General features: G+C 37.0%; 1 protein-coding gene and 1 pseudogene across 1 annotated transcript in view; one reads left to right on the top strand and one right to left on the bottom strand.

Moving 5' to 3' along the window:
• The window catches only part of LOC125823662 (uncharacterized), a 608,951-nt gene that overhangs the window by 110,249 nt on the left and 477,650 nt on the right, over positions 1-21,052 (top strand). The window lies entirely within an intron of this gene.
• Positions 1-21,052, bottom strand: part of LOC125823610 (probable aspartic proteinase GIP2) — a 35,325-nt pseudogene that overhangs the window by 5,040 nt on the left and 9,233 nt on the right.

Genomic DNA, 21,052 nt, shown 5'->3' with positions numbered 1-21,052 from the left:
TATTTTCTTAAACTAAGAACTAAATCAGCAAAATGATTCTTTACTCATTCAATATTTTTACTAAATAAAATCAATTAACAATCTTTTTTTACACATAAAAAAGGAACAATTATTTAAGGACGATATTACACAACTCAATCAAATTCCAATTATACAGTTTTCTCACATTTTACCATCAAACTAAATACAATACGAAATAAATTAAGGGCAAGTTACAAATCATGAAATCCCGTTTTAAAAGTTTGAAGCCGGACAAAATTACAGCATGATCAGTAAACAAATAGCTCTATTTAGCTAAGGGAACAATCAATTAAGGACATCAACTATCACTCCAGCTTATCAAAACTAGCAACCCCAATAACATTAAAACCTAGGATATACTACTATCTATAGAGAAATAGGTAACATAGAGGTATATTGACATTCCAAGTAAAAAAAATGAAATATTTTATCAATACATAAATTCTAAAATCGGAAAATCACAGAGAAGATAACAAATAGTAGCTCAGTTTGCAATCAAGGTAGCATTCATAAAATTTATATATCAGAAAAATAGAAATTCAACTTGTAGAAGAAGCACAAAGTTATTAAAAGATGAAATAATAATTTAGGAGACATGTACCCGGACGGATCTATTAAAGATCCGTCTTTTAACCCGCTTGAAACTTTCGAAAAAAAAACTTCGTCGGAGCTCGCTTGTTCGCTGGTTGTTGTCGCTCGTCCACGCCGGCAAGAGAAAAGGTTTCACCGGCTGGAAGCGCCGGAGTTCGCTGCTGTTGTTGCCTGGCTGCTGTCTCCGTGCAGCTGCGTCACTGGCTGAATCTCGCTGGTTGCAGCTGTCTGGTTGCTGCTGCTGTTGGCTGCTCGTTGTTCGCTGGCTGCTGCTGATCGGAGGTGCTGCTGGACGCCAGTGAGCCTCCTCGGAGTTGCTGGCTGCTGCTCGCCAGGCTACTGGTTGCTGCAGCTTCTCCTCGTGCTGGCTGCTGCATATATTTAAAAATACGTATATAATCGAATAGCATTCCCAAAAAGGGTTAAAGGTCGATCAAAATTGGGTGTCAACAGCTGCCCCTTGGTTGCTTGAGAATGAAGGATGAATTGTCGGGCAACCAACGTTGACTTAGTAGCCGATTTTGTCCGACCGACGAGAGATGTCAGTGGGGTTTACTTGGTTATTTCATTATTTGTTTGATTAGTGGCATGTTAAGTTGTTATTCGTTTTCCTTGTTTATTTGTTTTCTTATTTATTTTCTATTTTTCATGTTTCACCCCTTTCCCTTCTTCCTTATTTGTTTATTTCCATGTTTCGCCCATTCCCTTTTTCCCTTATTTGTTTACTTGTTTGCATGATCTCATACCCTATTTCCTTATTTGCTTGATTCTCTATTATTTGATATGTTTACGTCCTTTTATTTATGCGTGTATTTATTTACTTATTTACCGCTTTCATAAAATTGCCTATATGTTATCGCTTTCACTCGAATTGCTAAATGTTACCGCTTTGATAAACTGACATTCCGCTCATACTTCCCCCAATTGGGACCCTCTTCCTTTTTTTTATTTACCGTGATGTTGTGCCTTTGCACATCTCACAACTACTCTAATTCACTTCAAATACCCAATTATAGAGAGTCGGCATATGCGTGGACGGAACGGATAGTTTTACTACCGTGAAACCACGAGCCTTCTCGCATAGAATCCATTTCAAGTCTGTGTCAAGCCAACTCTTAGAAATCTTGATTAGGTCATACATGATGCATAAACCCTAGGTGGTTTGACCCTTGATGTCAATCCACATAATTAGTAGCCACCTTATTGTCTAAAGGGCCCCAACACCCTTTAGACAAATTGCATACTTATGTGTCAATGTGGTCATAATAATTAAATTAAGCCAAATTTGTCAAAATGGAGTTTAGAAATCGTTTGTTATTTTGTTTGCAGAGTCATGGACATTTTCAACTCCCCAAACCCGCAAATGGTCGTAGATGTAAACTATAAGCTAAGAAGCTGGTGGATTGATATTAAGAGGGATCGCGAAAGAGAGATTCGTCAGCTGTTGGGCGGTCTTACATACCTCATCTTTGTCATACCAAACCCTTACTTGATTAGGGCCTTGCTAGAATTTTGGGACCCTGTGAGGATGGTCTTCAAATTCGTGGATTTCGACTTGGCACCAACGATTGAGGAGATAAGTGGTTTCATTGACATGCCATACCACGAGTGTGAAATGATAGTACCATATAGGCCATCATCGAGGGAGTTTCTAAAAGGTTTGGGAATGAAATCAAATCCAACATTGCCTACTCTAGACCTTGGGTGGATTCATTTCGACTTTCTGTATTCACGCTTTGGCCGAGATAATAGTTATTACTCTTTTATTGATGAGTTTGAATGTTCCGTCGAGGAATGGGAAACATATCGTCTAATTGCCTTTGCCATTGCCCTATTAGGATCCTTGGTTTTTCCTAACATAAGGTGGAAGATTGACACACGCTTGGGTTATGTAGTTCGAGATTTAGTCCAAAGAGAGGGCAAACCTAGGAAAACCCTAGTACCTATGATCTTGGCAGAAATAATGAGGAGTTTGTCAGCATGCGTCGATGGTCGGATATTTTTCGAGGGATGCAACATTTTGCTGCAATTATGGGCTATTGAACACTTCTACCTACGGTCTGATGTGGTAGACATTTTTCTTGGTTATGGCAACAAGATTGATAATCATCCAAGAAGAATGATAGCTTTCACTGCCCCTGTAGGATTCATAGACTGGCAGATATTTTTGACAAAGCTCGAGAGCTACCGCATCCAATGGAAGCTCCATTGGTTGTCCACCCCTCATGCAATAGTAAGAGGCGATGACCGATACTTCATTGAGCTCATTGGCTTAAAAGGTGTTCAACCATACACTCCTCTTCGAGTACTCCGCCAATTTGGGCGAACTCAGGTAATACCACTCTGGTCTGACATGGAGCAGTTTAAGTATGAATTTGGATTAGATAAACCCCAAGTCCACATCATACTTCGAAGATGGGAGCGAGTGTTAACCATTCCTATGGGTGCACGACAAGCCTTATGCACACGTGAGTATTACATATGGATCCTAAAAGAGGTCAAAGACAGAGATGTGAGTGAGGAAGGATACTATGGGCTCACTGATGAAAGGGAAAACATATGGGCACGCAACGTGTTGAAGATCAAGAATGAAGTCACTCCCTATACAAGAAGTCAATTGGCGCCAAGCTCTTGGAACCAATATCTTCAAGATTTTCAGAATTTAGGATGACTTTCCCATTATTACCCTATTTTCCCTTAGTTTATTTCAGTTTTGTTTTTCAATTATGATGTATTGTTCAAATTTTATAATAAATAAAGATCGTTTTTATTTCTCTAACTCTAAACTCCAATTGGCAAATAAGGCTTGAATTAATTATTGTGCATCACTTATATGTCGTCTTTGGCCTACCTCTGGCTCAACGAGGCTCTTTGCATTTAGGGCGTTTTTCTTAAAACAATGTGTTTGTTGTCTCAATTAATGCAACGCTCTAACTTGGGTTCTCTTTTGCTTTTACTTTTATTTTACCCTTCCCCAATGGTTGATCTGTAGACCATGGTTTACCATACGAGATCAAATGACGCTCTTCCAAATGAGAATCACAAAGGGAAGAAGAAAGTGACTAATAAGAAGGTTATGAGTAAGACTATTGAAAAGAAACATCCTTCAAACGAGTTGGTCTCAAGCCTAAAACAGAAAATAAAGAAGTTAGAAGAGGAGGTGTCGAATATGCGCGAGTGGGCCAAGTTGTTACTCTCTGTCGATCCCACTCTGGAGACAAACATAGATAAGTCGCCTGTCACAAGTCAAGCCACTCTCCAAGATAACCCTCCACTCACTCATCCTCCACCAACTTACCCCACATCTCAAAATCAACCAAGCTCCATTCAAATACCTCTAGAGAACACTCACATTTCAAATTACTCATATCCTCCTCAATGTCATGCTTATGGTTCCAGACCTCCATATCTTACTCCGAGCCTGCCGAGTCCTCGTTTACACGCTCCTCAATATCAAACACCTCTACACCAAGTCCCTTGGTATTATGCGCCATTTCAAATGCCTTCATATCAAATGCCTCCATCCCAAAGGCCTCCTCTACCATATCAAAAGCCTACTTATCATGTTCACAATGTCAAAACTCTCACTCAAAAACATATTTGCAAAAATCTATTCAACGTGGAGAAAAGGCCCATCAAAATTTACACTCCTTTGACTGAGCCCATGGATAAATTCTATGAAAAGTTGAGGATTGCTGGTCACATCCCCCCTGTCAGTGAAATAAAGATGAATACACGTGGAAGGTGGATTGAAACTTCTAAGGTTTGTGCTTACCACTCAGGGATGAAAGGACATACCATAGAAGAATGTCGTGATCTGAAAAACAAGATTCAGCAATTGATTGATACCAAGATCATACGCTTGGAGGACTTGGCACCAAAGAAATCCCAACAATGAGCATGTCGAAGCTCATTTGAAGCAGTTTCCAATAAGAGCCTTGAGCCATTTAAGTTTATGTTTTCTACATTCAGGCACCCATATTAGAATATGGGCAATAAAGTTGGTCATAATATGTCATTTTCAGTATTGGTTAAGAATGCTTTGTTTTATGCTCTCTGTATTTGGAACTACGTCAGACCTGATTCCCGTTTAAGAGGGGATACGTAGGCGCTCCTTTGGAGTTCGGTCTTATCATAATAAAAATCTCATTTTCCCCCTTTGATTGTGTAATTGGGGCAGAATTTTTGAGAGGGTCTCAAAAATTCCTTCAAACATTATTCTCCTTGGTAAATCTCGATACTGGTGCAGAATTTTTGAAAGAGTTCAAAAAATTCTTTCAAGGACATATTTTTCTTGCAAATCAAGACTGGGGCATAATTTTTGAGATCCTTTCAAAAATTCATAACAATCAAGCTACAATCTACATCGAAAATCAGAATAGCAGAGGTTCTACACTAGGGCAGAAAATTTTGAGGGGACCTTAAAATTTTTGACAACACTTCAAAAGACATTTTAGCAGACGTCAAAGGAGCATGCTACGTTGAATCAGGGATACAGATCAACCTCCCCTTAACTAACTATTTTTCTTTGAATGCAGAAAAGACAGGTACATATACAAGAAGCAACTGCAACACTACTTGAAGGATCAATGTGCCAATATATCCGACAAATCGCTAATCAATGGCGAAGGACCCAACTTATCTATATTGATCTCAATCACCAGTCAAATGGCATACTATCCTTCCAACAATATGAAGGATCAAGTTAATTTGAGCCCGACAATCGCCAGTCAAATGGCATATTATCCTTCCGACGCGATGAAGGACCGAATTACTCTATACTGAGCCTAAATCGCCAGTCAAATGACATACTATCCTTCCGACAGGATGAAGGACCAAGTTGTTTAGAGCTCGACAAATCGTCAATAAACGGCACCCTATCCTTCTAACATGAATGAAGGACCAAGTTATTTTGAGTCCGACAGATCGCTAATTATTGGTACATCTTTCCAATCAGACGAAAGAATCAAGCTACTTTATATCAAGCCCAACAAATCAACTGCACCCACTTCTTACAATAGGACGAGGGGTCAAAGCTATAATATTCTGAATTCGTCAACAAATAACACTCAATCCTTTCAATAAGACGAAGGTCTATGCCTCAAATCAACTATTGCATGTGCCCGAGAATTACATCATTGCATGTGCCCGAGGATTGCATTGTGCCCGAGAATTGCATCATCTGCATGTGCCCGAGAATTGCATCATATGCATGTGCCCGAGATTGCATTGTGCCCGAGATTGCATTGAGCCCGAGATTGCATTGAGGCCGAGATTACATTGTGCCCGAGATCTGCATGTGTCCGAGAATTGCATCATTTGCATGTGCCCGAGAATTGCATCATCTGCATGTGCTCGAGAATTGCATCATATGCATGTGCCCGAGGATTGCATTGTGCCGGAGATCTGCATGTGCCCGAGAATTGCATCATCTGCATGTGCCCGAGAATTGCATCATATGCATGTGCTCAAGATTGCATTGTGCCTGAGATTGCATTGAGCCCGAGATTGCATTGAGCCCAAGATTACATTGTGCCCGAGATCTGCATGTGCCCGAGAATTGCATCATTTGCATATGCCCGAGATTGCATTGTGCCCGAGATTACATTGTGCCCAAGATTTGCATGTGCCCGAGAATTACATCATCTGCATGTGCCCGATATTGCATGTGCCCGAAATTGCATTGTGCTAGAGAATTGCATATGTTCGAATAAAAAAAAAGGCTACAAGTATCAACAGATGCCCGAATTATAGATACGCTTTCTTTATTCATTATTTTATTCCTAAGGCGTCATGGTCTAAAGGCATCATTTTCATGGCCTGCGGACATCATATCATGGCCTAAGGATTTACTTTCTGCTTATCATGATCCAAAAGTGTCATAGTCTAAAGGCATCATCTTTCATGGCCCGCAGACATCATTTCATGACCTGAGGATATAATTTTTGCGTATCATGGCCCTAGACATCATAGCCTAAGACATCATTTTCATAGTCTTATGGCAAACATCATTGTCGTTATGGGAAATTGCATCATGTTTACTTTTACCGTTTATTTGATACATTTGCTCTAACAATGTTATTTAGTTATATTACAAGCTACAGATTTGCATAGACTGACATTTTTCAGGCGAGATCAATCTCCCTCTCGGCTACAATTATCGTGTTTACGTCTATCGCAACAATAGCCCTATCAAATTCTTTGCTACCCATATTATCGTTTTTATTTAACCCTTGGCTACTCATATTACCGTTTCTCATCGAATTCTGCATTGTAAACTGGAAATCCCTATCATGCATTTCTTGCTACTCTAACCTTATCCATTCAAGCCAATATCGTTCCCGTTTGAATACCGTACCGCTCTTTTAATTCTTAGGAGTTTGGTCCGCTCCTGAGTCTAGAACTAAACACGACCTGATTCTCGTATAACCAGAGATACGTAGGCGGCTTAATACCAAAGTCTCGGTCGTACCCCTTTTCAACCTTATATCATTTCAATTAATCCTACTGACATCTCTCGTCGGTCGGACAAAATCGGCTACTAAGTCAACGTTGGTTGCCCGACAATTCATCCTTCATTCTCAAGCAACCAAGGGGCAGCTGTTGACACCCAATTTTGACCGACCTTTAACCCTTTTTAGGAATGCTATTCGATTATATACGTATTTTTAAATATATGTTGAGTTTAAAATTTTAATCGATTTTATCTAAAAAAATTATATATTTAGTATGCATGCTTTATAAAAATTATCGTAAATACTATTAAAATATTTTTAATTATTAGTAAAGCTAAAAGTATTTATTTTATTTAAATGTTTCAAAATTTAAGTGATTTTAATTATATAAAAAATATTATGATATGTGTAGTATTTAATTGAAATAGCATTTCTTAAAAATTTCCTCAAAATCATTTAACTTATAACATATTTATTCTAGTTTCTTTCAATTCTAGCCTATTCAATTTCAATTTTATTTCAATTATAGCCACATTTCATTTTTTTTTCAATTATAGCCAATCTGATTTCAAAGAGCCTAATCTTTCAATCTGAACCGTTTATCCTTCTCCTTTAAATCTGAGCCCTACATCTAATCTTGATCCGACGGACATAAATAATTCCTCTCATATTTCCTATTTTAAATCCTAAAAGACTACCCTAAATCTATTCACTTCACTCTTCCTTTCTTCTCTCTCCATGCAGCGCCTCCCCTCTTTCTCTCTTCTTCTCGATTCCGAAGAAACTATCCCAGGCAGCTGCTCCGACTGGCCAGCAGCCTTCTCCTCTTCTTTATCTCCTTCCCTCTCCTCCCTTCTTCTCCATCTCATCTTTCTTGTTTCTCCTCCCTTCCGGCGAGAAACAGCAGCAGAAGCAGCCAACAACACTGGCAGCAGCAGCCAGCACGAGGAGAAGCAGCAGCAACCAGCAGCCTGGCGAGCAGCAGCCAGCAACTCCGAGGAGGCTCACTGGCGTCCAGCAGCACCTCCGATCAGCAGCAATCAGCGAACAACGAGCAGCCAACAGCAGCAGCAACCAGACAGCTGCAACCAGCGAGATCCAGCCAGTGACGCAGCTGCACGGAGACAGCAACCAGGCAGCAACAGCAGCGAACTCCGGCGCTTCCAGCCGGTGAAACCTTTTCTCTTGCCGGCGTGGACGAGCGACAACAACCAGCGAACAAGCGAGCTCCGACGAAGTTTTTTTTTTGAAAGTTTCAAGCGGGTTAAAAGACGGATCTTTAACAGATCCGTCCGGGTACATGTCTCCTAAATTATTATTTCATCTTTTAATAACTTTGTGCTTCTTCTACAAGTTGAATTTCTATTTTTCTGATATATAAATTTTATGCATGCTACCTTGATTGCAAACTGAGCTACTATTTGTTATCTTCTCTGTGATTTTCCGATTTTAGAATTTATGTATTGATAAAATATTTCATTTTTTTTACTTGGAATGTCAATATACCTCTATGTTACCTATTTCTCTATAGATAGTAGTATATCCTAGGTTTTAATGTTATTGGGGTTGCTAGTTTTGATAAGCTGGAGTGATAGCTGATGTCCTTAATTGATTGTTCCCTTAGCTAAATAGAGCTATTTGTTTACTGATCATGCTGTAATTTTGTCCGGCTTCAAACTTTTAAAACGGGATTTCATGATTTGTAACTTGCCCTTAATTTATTTCGTATTGTATTTAGTTTGATGGTAAAATGTGAGAAAGCTGTATAATTGGAATTTGATTGAGTTGTGTAATATCGTCCTTAAATAATTGTTCCTTTTTTATGTGTGAAAAAAGATTGTTAATTGATTTTATTTAGTAAAAATATTAAATGAGTAAAGAATCATTTTGCTGATTTAGTTCTTAGTTTAAGAAAATAAAATATATTTCTCCTTCCAATTTTACATTGGTAATTTGTTGGTTATTTTCGATTGGTACTTCCTTACCTTATTTAAGTTGTGCAAATTGTGACTTGTCTCATTTTTGGTAAAAATTTATTTGAATGGGACTGATTTCGTGCTCTCTTATTTTAGGGAAAATATATTAATTGATCCCTTCAATTTATTCCTTTCCTTATATTTTAGGTCCCTCTTCTACTATATAAATTAGACTCTTCCCTCATTCATACACACTCTCATATCCGGACATCTCTACACCTCTCGACATTACTCACATCCTAACTTGCTCATGCCTTACTCTTGAATAGTTTAAAAATATTGCTCGCTACTCTTAAAAAAGAATTAGATTCCGGTGAACATTCTAAGTGCTTTTTTATTCGATATTGTTGTGTTCGGGTCTAGTATCGGATTAAGTTCGTCTGCATTGCTGATAACTATTTTCTGCTTAATTGGTTAGTTCTCTTCACTAGTCTAAATTTTGCCTTGCATTACTTTGTTAGTTGTTGTGTGTTCGAAAATAAACAAAAGAAAGCATCCGAGTTAGTTTCCTTACCCTTTCTCTTTTCACGTGTGATCTTATATGTTCTATTACTAGTTCAAAAAATTTGTGTGTTTTGCTATGAATAACTTTTGTGTTGCTATCTATATGGTTATGATCTTGTGTTTGGGTATTATTCTGTCTAACAGGTTTCGAACTTGAAATTTTCAAGTTGAAGAGTCGCCCGGTTAAGAGATTTGGATGGAATTTTATATTTTGCTTTAATTTAATTTTTTTTGTTGTTTGCTCCCATTCGGTTCTGTAGTAATCTTGTAATAACTCTCTAAACTCTCTAACTCTATATATGAATAACTTGGGGATCTTCTAAGGGGGAGGGGGATAGACGTGCTAACTGTTTCTTTATTTATTTATTTTCATTTTTATTTTTTACGTGTGATTGTTATAAAAATCGGTCTATATTCGCTTAGCTATAAAAACTAGGGTAAACGTGTTATAACAACCGACCTAAAATCTAGCCTTTGTGAGATTGTAATTTTTGTTTTATGCTTAATCTGAAATAAGTCAATATGTAAAATTTAAGATTTTGCCTCCATGCTAAAATCAAGAAATATGCTTAATGCTCCTTTGACGTCTGCTAAAATGTCTTTTGAAGTGTTGTCAAAATTTTTGAGGTCCCCTCAAAATTTCTGCCCCAGTGTAGAACCTCTGCTATTCTAATTTTCGATGTAGATTGTAGCTTGATTGTTATGAATTTTTGAAAGGATCTCAAAAATTCTACCCAGTCTTGATTTGCAAGAAAAATATGTCCTTGAAAGAATTTTTTGAACTCTTTCAAAAATTCTGCACCAGTATCGAGATTTATCAAGGAGAATACTGTTTGAAGGAATTTTTGAGACCCTCTCAAAAATTCTGCCGCAGTATCGAGATTTAGCAAGGAGAATGCTCTTTGAGGGAATTTTTGAGACCCTCTCAAAAATTCTGCCCAGTTACACAATCAAAGGGGGAAAATGAGATTTTTATTATGATAAGACCGAACTCCAAAGGAGCGCCTACGTATCCCCTCTTAAACGGGAATCAGGTCTGACGTAGTTCCAAATACAGAGAGCATAAAACAGAACATTCTTAACCAATACTGAAAATGACATATTATGACCAACTTTATTTCCCATATGCTAATATGGGTGCCTGAATGTAGAAATCATAAACTTAAATGGCTCAAGGCTCTTATTGGAAACTGCTTCAAATGAGCTTCGACATGCTCATTGTTGGGATTTCTTTGGTGCCAAGTCCTCCAAGCGTATGATCTTGATATCAATCAATTGCTGAATCTTGTCTTTCAGATCACGACATTCTTCTATGGTATGTCCTTTCATCCCTGAGTGGTAAGCACAAACCTTAGAAGTTTCAATTCACCTTCCACGTGTATTCATCCTTATTTCACTTACAAGGGCGATGTGACCAGCAATCCTTAACTTTTCATAGAATTTACCATGGGCTCAGTCAAAGGAGTGTAAATTTTGATGGGCCTTTTCTCCACGTTGAATAGATTTTTGCAAATATGTTTTTGAGTGAGGGTTTTGACATTGTGAACATGATAAGTAGGCTTTTGATATGGTAGAGGAGGCCTTTGAGATGGAGGCATTTGATGTGGAGGCATTTGAAGTGGCGCATAATACCAAGGGACTTGGTGTAGAGGTGTTTGATATTGAGGAGCGTGTGAGGGAGGACTCGGCAGGCTCGGAGTAAGATATGGAGGTCTGGAACCATAAGCATGACATTGAGAAGGATATGAGTAATTTGAAATGTGAGTGTTCTCTAGAGGTATTTGAATGGAGCTTGGTTGATTTTGAGATGTGGGGTAAGTTGGTGGAGGATGAGTGAGTGGAGGGTTATCTTGGAGAGTGGCTTGACTTGTGACAGGCGACTTATCTATGTTTGTCTCCAGAGTGGGATCGACAGAGAGTAACAACTTGGCCCACTCGCGCATATCCGACACCTCCTCTTCTAACTTCTTTATTTTCTGGTTTAGGCTTGAGACCAACTCGTCTGAAGGATGTTTCTTTTCAATAGTCTTACTCATAACCTTCTCATTAGTCGCTTTCTTCTTCCCTTTGTGATTCTCATTTGGAAGAGCGTCATTTGATCTCGTATGGTAAACCATGGTCTACAGATCAACCATTGGGGAAGGGTAAAATAAAAGTAAAAGCAAAAGAGAACCCAAGTTAGAGCGTTGCACTAATTGAGACAACAAACACATTGTTTTAAGATAAACGCCCTAAATGCACAGAGCCTCGTTGAGCCAGAGGTAGGCCTAAGACGACATATAAGTGATGCATAATGATTAATTCAAGCCTTATTTCCCAATTGGAGTTTAGAGTTAGAGAAATAAAACGATCTTCATATATTATAAAATTCGAACAATACATCATAATTGAAAAACGAAAAACTGAAGTAAACTAAGGGAAAGGGGTAACAAATGGGAAAGTCATCCTAAATTCTGAAAATCTTGAAGATATTGGTTCCAAGAGCTTGGCGCCAATTGACTTCTTGTACAGGGAGTGACTTCATTCTTGATCTTCAACACGTTGCGTGCCCATATGTTTTCCCTTTCATCAGTGAGCCCATAGTATCCTTCCTCACTCACATCTCTGTCTTTGACCTCTTTTAGGATCCATATGTAATACTCACGTGTGCATAAGGCCTGTCGTGCACCCATAGGAATGGTTAACACTCGCTCCCATCTTCGAAGTATGATGTGGACTTGGGGTTTATCTAATCCAAATTCATACTTAAACTGCTCCATGTCAGACCAGAGTGGTATTACCTGAGTTCGCCTAAATTGGCGGAGTACTCGAAGAGGAGTGTATGGTTGAACACCTTTTAAACCAATGAGCTCAATGAAGTATCGGTCATCGCCTCTTACTATTGCATGAGGGGTGGACAACTAATGGAGCTTCCATTGGATGCGGTAGCTCTCGAGCTTTGTCAAGAATATCTGCCAATCTACGAATCCTACAGGGGCAGTGAAAGCTACCATTCTTCTTGGATGATTATCAATCTTGTTGCCATAACCAAGAAAAATGTCTACCACATCAGACCGTAAGTAGAAGTGTTCAATAGACAATAATTGCAGCAAAAGGTTGCATCCTTCGAAAAATATTCGACCATCGACGCATGCTGACAAACTCCTTATTATTTCTGCCAAGATCAAAGGTACTAGGGTTTTCCTAGGTTTGCCCTCTCTTTGGGCTAAATCTCGAACTACATAACCCAAGCGTGTGTCAATCCTCCCCCTTATGTTAGGAAAAACCAAGGATCCTAATAGGGCAATGGCAAAGGCAATTAGGCGATATGTTTCCCATTCCTCGACGGAACATTCAAACTCATCAATAAAAGAGTAATAACTATCAACTCGGCTAAAGCGTGAATACAGAAAGTCGAAATGAATCCACCCAAGGTCTAGAGAAGGCAATGTTGGATTTGATTTCATTCCCAGACTTTTTAGAAACTCCCTCGATGATAGCCTATATGGTACTATCATTTCACACTCGTGGTATGGCATGTCAATGAAATCACTTATCTCCTCAATCGTCGGTGCCAAGTCGAAATCCACGAATTTGAAGACCATCCTCACAGGGTCCCAAAATTCTAGCAAGGCCCTAATCAAGTGAGGGTTTGGTATGACAAAGATGAGGTAGGTAAGACCGCCCAACAACTGACGAATCTCTCTTTTGCGATTCCTCTTAATATCAATCCACCAGCTTCTTAGCTTATAGTTTACATCTACGACCATTTGCGGGTTTGGGGAGTTGAAAATGTCCATGACTCTGCAAACAAAATAACAAACGATTTCTAAACTTCATTTTGACAAATTTGGCGTAATTTAATTATTATGACCACATTGACACATAAGTATACAATTTGTCTAAAGGGTGTTGGGGCCCTTTAGACAATAAGGTGGATACTAATTATGTGGATTGACACCAACGGTCAAACCACCTAGGGTTTATGCATAATGTATGACCTAATCAAGATTTCTAAGAATTGATTTGACACAGACTTGTAATGGATTCTATGCGAGAAGGCTCGTGGTTTCACGGTAGTAAAACTATCCGTTCCGTCCACGCATATGCCGACTCTTTATAATTGGGTATTTGAAGTGAATTAGAGTAGTTGTGAGATGTGCAAAGGCACAACATCACGGTAAATAAAAAAAAGGAAGAGGGTCCCAAATGGGGGAAGTATGAGCGGAATGTCAGTTTATCAAAGCGGTAACATTTAGCAATTCGAGTGAAAGCGGTAACATATAGACAATTTTATGAAAGCGGTAAATAAGTAAATAAATACATGCATAAACAAAAGGATGTAAACATATCAAATAATAGAGAATCAAGCAAATAAGGAAATAGGGTATGAGATCATGCAAACAAGTAACAAATAAGGGAAAAAAGGAATGGGCGAAACATGAAAATAAACAAATAAGGAAGAAGGGAAAGGGGTGAAACATGAAAAATAGAAAATAAATAAGAAAACAAATAAACAAGGAAAACGAATAACAACTTAACATGCCACTAATCAAACAAATAATGAAATAACCAAGTAAACCCCACATAAGCATAAAACACGTAATGGTTAGAACCTAATATCCCCAGCAGAGTCGCCATTCTGTTGCGCCCCGTTTTTCTCAAAACGGGTTCTGGTGCACGACCTAATAACTCTTTTGGGCTTTGGGTGATTGAAGAGTCGTCACCTAACGAATTAAGGCGCATTAGGGCACCTATCTAACCTAACTAAGTCTAGCTAAGGTCAACGAACCAGAGATCAGGGTAAGGGTTCAAGTTACCTCGAGGGGAAGGTATTAGGCATCCCTCGAGGTCCACAAATGTGGGTCCCGGTCGTGTCTCATGCAATATGTGGGGGTTACAAGTAGCATTTAAAGTCACTTCATTATTTGGTTATTTAATTAGCATGATTACTAGGTAATAAAGAATATTAGACAATTAAAGCCATTTTAATTATTTAATTAATTAAGCATGCAAAAACTAGGTGATAACAATATTAAACAATTAAGAGCACTTTAGTTATTTTTATTTGATTAATTAAACATGCAACTAGGTGATAACATAATATTAAAAAATTAAGGAAACTTTAGTTATTTTAATTAATTAGTTGAGTATGCAAGACTAAGTGATAATATAATAACAAATAAATATTACACAATTAATAAAAAGATGAGCGAGGGGACAGAAATTACACAAGTAAATAAGCAAACCAACTTTATTTTATTTAAGCTACCCCAAATAAATATAATAATAACAAATAAAGGCACAAAGGAAAGGGAGACTCTGAAGGACTTTAGGATCAGCACTCGACTTTTCTTTATTTCGGTCAGCTTCTCGTAGGGACAGACAAAACCGAGGTTTGTCATTTAGACTGAGTCGATGTCATAATATACATAGGGCCTAAACTACCCCTACCCCACCACCGCATGCTTTCGTCTCTAAAAAAATGTCTAGCGTCCCCACTTAAGGTCCAAGAGGCATTGGACTACTATTAGGATAGATTTAGACAAAGATAAAATATAATAGGCCCACCTAGACACCAAGTCAAAACAATTTGAACGAGCATTTAGCACATAATGTCTCACATTTACCTCTAGATTTTAATTAACATGCTAACAAACACAGAGAAAGTGAAAGGATTCATGCGAAGTGTGTGTGCATACAAACATGTATCGACAACATAATTATAACGATTTATTTTATGAATTTCAGAGGGGCAGAAAATTGATACAAGTGCAAAAATGATTATTACTTAATTTTAAATAGGGCAGAACAATGATAACAGATGCAGAAAATTGACGCAGTGGCATATCTATTATTAATGCAAAACATTTTTTTAGTTCCCAAACAGTTTATTAGATGCAGAAACTGATTTAGCATCTGACTTTAGGCGGCAAAATAGTGCAGAAATTATTAATTCTAGCAAGATTTAATCGGACAACAAATATTAGAACAATTTAACATGCTGACGATAGTTTATTGATTTTATTTACTGGCAGAAATACGCGTAACAAAAGTTTCAGTTGTTATCATGCTAAGAGTTGTTTAATCTGGTTAATTAACACAATGGTCTTAGTGAGTCCTAAATGCATAATTTGTAATTGTAAACATACTGAAAATGTTATCAAAAACTATATGCATGACATCTATTTCTTCTAAGCAACTTATTATACCCTATAGGCATGATATGTATCTAATATGTAACAAAGTTTAAACCTATATGCGTGATTTCTAAGCCCCAAAATATATCAAAAATTATTTAGATCCTATAGGCATGCTTTCTACCTTTATTTTACTATGCTTATACTTTACATATATTAGAGAACAAATGTCATTTATTCAAAACAGATTTATTTCAATTATTTAATATGCTGAAAGTAATTCTTATAGGTACCTTATAAGTGATAGGACATGCTAAGAAGTTATTACCATATGAAGAATTATTAACGTCTGAATAATTTTATTAGCACCAAGATCATTAGAATCTGAATTTAACATACAAAAGTTATTATAATCTAATTATTTAAAACTAACTGACGTACATAAAACTACTAAAAGATTAGTAGAGCATGCTAAAGATATAACAAATTAATAACATGAATATTATCCCGTAAGCATATTTCGTGATTTTAGCATGGAGGCAAAATCTTAAATTTTACATATTGACTTATTTCAGATTAAGCATATAACAAAAATTACAATCTCACAAAGGCTAGATTTTAGGTCGGTTGTTATAACATATTTACCCTAGTTTTTATAGCTAAGCGAATATAGACCGATTTTTATAACAATCGCACGTAAAAAATAAAAATGAAAATAAATAAATAAAGAAACAGTTAGCACGTATATCCCCCTCTCCCTTAGAAGATCCCCAAGTTATTCATATATAGAGTTAGAGAGTTTAGAGAGTTATTACAAGATTACTACAGAACCGAATGGGAGCAAACAACAAAAAAAATTAAATTAAAGCAAAATATAAAATTCCATCCAAATCTCTTAACCGGGCGACTCTTCAACTTGAAAACTTCAAGTTCGAAACCTGTTAGACAGAATAATACCCAAACACAAGATCATAACCATATAGATAGCAACACAAAAGTTATTCATAGCAAAACACACAAATTTTTTGAACTAGTAATAGAACATATAAGATCACACGTGAAAAGAGAAAGGGTAAGGAAACTAACTCAGATGCTTTCTTTTGTTTATTTTCGAACACACAACAACTAACAAAGTAATGCAAGGCAAAATTTAGACTAGTGAAGAGAACTAACCAATTAAGCAGAAAATAGTTATCAGCAATGCAGACGAACTTAATCCGATACTAGACCCGAACACAACAATATCGAATAAAAAAGCACTTAGAATGTTCACCGGAATCTAATTCTTTTTTAAGAGTAGCGAGCAATATTTTTAAAATATTCAAGAGTAAGGCATGAGCAAGTTAGGATATGAGTAATGTCGAGAGGTGTAGAGATGTCCGAATATGAGAGTGTGTATGAATGAGGAAAGAGTCTAATTTATATAGTAGAAGAGGGGCCTAAAATATAAGGAAAGGAATAAATTGAAGGGATCAATTAATATATTTTCCCTAAAATAAGAGAGCACGAAATCAGTCCCATTCAAATAAATTTTTACCAAAAATGAGACAAGTCACAATTTGCACAACTTAAATAAGGTAAGGAAGTACCAATCGGAAATAACCAACAAATTACCAATGTAAAATTGGAAGGAGAAATATATTGTATTTTCTTAAACTAAGAACTAAATCAGCAAAATGATTCTTTACTCATTCAATATTTTTACTAAATAAAATCAATTAACAATCCTTTTTTACACATAAAAAAGGAACAATTATTTAAGGACGATATTACACAACTCAATCAAATTCCAATTATACAGCTTTCTCACATTTTACCATCAAACTAAATACAATACGAAATAAATTAAGGGCAAGTTACAAATCATGAAATCCCGTTTTAAAAGTTTGAAGCCGGACAAAATTACAGCATGATCAGTAAACAAATAGCTCTATTTAGCTAAGGGAACAATCAATTAAGGACATCAGCTATCACTCCAGCTTATCAAAACTAGCAACCCCAATAACATTAAAACCTAGGATATACTACTATCTATAGAGAAATAGGTAACATAGAGGTATATTGACATTCCAAGTAAAAAAAATGAAATATTTTATCAATACATAAATTCTAAAATTGGAAAATCACAGAGAAGATAACAAATAGTAGCTCAGTTTGCAATCAAGGTAGCATGCATAAAATTTATATATCAGAAAAATAGAAATTCAACTTGTAGAAGAAGCACAAAGTTATTAAAAGATGAAATAATAATTTAGGAGACATGTACCCGGACGGATCTGTTAAAGATCCGTCTTTTAACCCGCTTGAAACTTTCGAAAAAAAAACTTCGTCGGAGCTCGCTTGTTCGCTGGTTGTTGTCGCTCGTCCACGCCGGCAAGAGAAAAGGTTTCACCGGCTGGAAGCGCCGGAGTTCGCTGCTGTTGCTGCCTGGCTGCTGTCTCCGTGCAGCTGCGTCACTGGCTAGATCTCGCTGGTTGCAGCTGTCTGGTTGCTGCTAATGTTGGCTGCTCGTTGTTCGCTGATTGCTGCTGATCGGAGGTGCTGCTGGACGCCAGTGAGCCTCCTCGGAGTTGCTGGCTGCTGCTCGCTAGGCTGCTGGTTGCTGTTGCTTCTCCTCGTGCTGGTTGTTGTTGCTTCTCCTCGTGCTGGCTGCTGCTGCCAGTGTTGTTGGCAGCTTCTACTGCTGTTTCTCGCCGGAAGGGAGGAGAAACAAGAAAGATGAGATGGAGAAGAAAGGAGGAGAGGGAAGGAGATAAAGAAGATGAGAGGGCTGTTGGCCAGTCGGAGCAGCTGCCTGGGATAGTTTCGTCGGAATCGAGAAGAAGAGAGGAGGTGGGGAGGCGCTGCATGGAGAGAGAAGAAAGGAAGAGTGAAGTGAATAGATTTAGGGTTTAGTCTTTTAGGATTTAAAATAGGAAATATGAGAGGAATTATTTATGTCCGTCTGATCAAGATTAGATGTAGGGCTCAGATTTAAAGGAGAAGGATGAACGGTTCAGATTGAAAGATTAGGCTCTTTGAAATCAGATTGGCTATAATTGGAAAAAAAAATGAAATGTGGCTATAATTGAAATAAAATTGAAATTGAATAGGCTAGAATTGAAAGGAACTAGAATAAATAGGTTATAAGTTAAATGATTTTGAGGAAATTTTTAAGAAATGCTATTTCAATTAAATACTACACATATCATAATATTTTTTATATAATTAAAATCACTTAAATTTTGAAACATTTAAATAAAATAAATACTTTTAGCTTTACTAATAATTAAAAATATTTTAATAGTATTTACGATAATTTTTATAAAGCATGCATACTAAATATATAATTTTTTTAGATAAAATCGATTAAAATTTTAAACTCAACATATATTTAAAAATACGTATATAATCGAATAGCATTCCCAAAAAGGGTTAAAGGTCGGTCAAAATTGGGTGTCAACACATAGTAATTGAAGAGAAAATATACAAGCTTAAACCAATGAATGGGGAGCCTATTCAATCAAGATTATTATCATTACAAGGTACATCATACTGAAATATTTCTATCAAATGAATTTCAAAAGTAATATTCTAACAATTTTATTTATGTAATTTTTGTAATATATCAAGTATTCAACTTGATAGAAGTTTTTTTAAATGTCAACACATACTTTAAGTGTCTCTTATTGGTTCAAAATATTTCATGTTTTAAAATTTTTGCCTTCTTTCTAAGAAACTGCAGCCTCCATCTTTTTATAATCACATACAAATAAAGAAGCTGTGAAATGTGAATTGTGTTTTGTAAAAATTGCACATAAATTAGATCAACATATACCTTTCTTATGATAGATAGTGGATCATTGTCAATTTTGTGGTGTACACCTACAAAAAAAATTATTATTATTAGTGATAAAAATAATCAATGCTAAAATATCTAATCGATGTATATAAATCATAATTATAATAGGTACGTGTACACTTTGCCTAATTCAAAATTATTAGTTCTATCATCTGTGAATTTAACAAAAAAAATATTAGTTAAATTATGTAAATTAATTCCTAACCAAAATTTACACAAACAATTGATGAGTTCACAAATTAAACTCTTTTAGGGATTTATTTTAATGGAAATAGTGTCCTTGAATGCTTGTTTTACCTCAATACATGATTAAAATGTTGAAGTTTCAGGTATTAGAAGTTTTAGTGGAAGCATGGACACTTAGGCGCAAAACGGAGCAAATAGGGCTGAAAAGAGCAAGAAATGGAATCATGCGGATCGCCGAGTTTAACTTGGCGAGTCGCCAAAATGACATGAGCCGCCCTTCGTTCCAGTACGTGAAGCCTTGAAGGAAGTGAATCAAAAGGCGAGGAAAGGAGCAGTTGGCGGTTCGCCGATCAGTTCCGCGAAGCAGTACTGTACCGCCCAATGATCCAGAATGCGAGGATGCGGAAGGCAAGACACTGAAGGCGATGAGCTGATTAAAGGGTGGATCGCTAAGTTCATCGACGATCTCGACTAATGTCGCCGAACGATCCGCCGTAGCACAATATGTGAAAACTATAAATACTAGTTAGAGTTGTAGTCTTAGGGTGGAACATTTTTAGAGTAAAAATTATTATTAGTCTATAGTATTTTTTTATATTCTTCTCTCAAGTTTGGAGAGGGTTTTGTGGAGACTTGAAGAAAAGAGTTATTTTTCCCCAAGTTGGAAGTGGGTCTTTTCTATTCACTTTTCTTTGCGTAATTCAAGGTTTAATTTCTTATACCCAGTTGATTTCATTATCATGTTAGGTATAATTTCTTATTTCTTGATGTGTGGCTAAAAACCCCCATTCTTGGGGTGTGATTTAGCAAATTTGAGTTGATATTCTTGTTGGGTCTTGCTTGCTGATAGGTTAGATGTATGTTAATAGTGATTTCACCTAGTGGTTGTGGTTTAGTCTAAAGGGTTTGTAGTTGTAAATACAAAGTCACCCATGTGTTTTCGGCTTGCCCGAGAGGGAGGACACGAAACCAAAACCACTAGATTGATGGCCTAAGGAGTGGGTCGACATAAGGTTCAGCCCGAGAGGGTGAGCCCTAGTCCCATATCCTAACACTCAGCTCGAGAGAGTGAGTGGGGTAAGGCGTAAGCTGGTCTTCATGCGGCAAATGGGTGTCCGAGAGAAACACATTTGAAACGGGGTAAGTTGCCCGAGAGGGAACTTATTTCCATTTAAAGCTTAGCCTAGTCACTATTGTCTTGCAAATTTCCTATTGAAAGCATGTACCCAACGATTTATCTCAACTTGTATTGCGGTCACATCCCAAGAACCTTTCCCCATACTTGATTTTCTTGTTTATTTTGTTGTTTTAGTACTTGTTACAAAATCCCCATTTGATATTTGACACTTTCGTGTCTCC

This window comes from Solanum verrucosum, unplaced genomic scaffold, assembly GCF_900185275.1.
Source record: "Solanum verrucosum unplaced genomic scaffold, falcon-dt-bn FXZP01000093.1, whole genome shotgun sequence".
Classification (NCBI taxonomy): Eukaryota; Viridiplantae; Streptophyta; class Magnoliopsida; order Solanales; family Solanaceae; genus Solanum; species Solanum verrucosum.
This window is presented reverse-complemented; position numbering and strand designations above follow the sequence as displayed.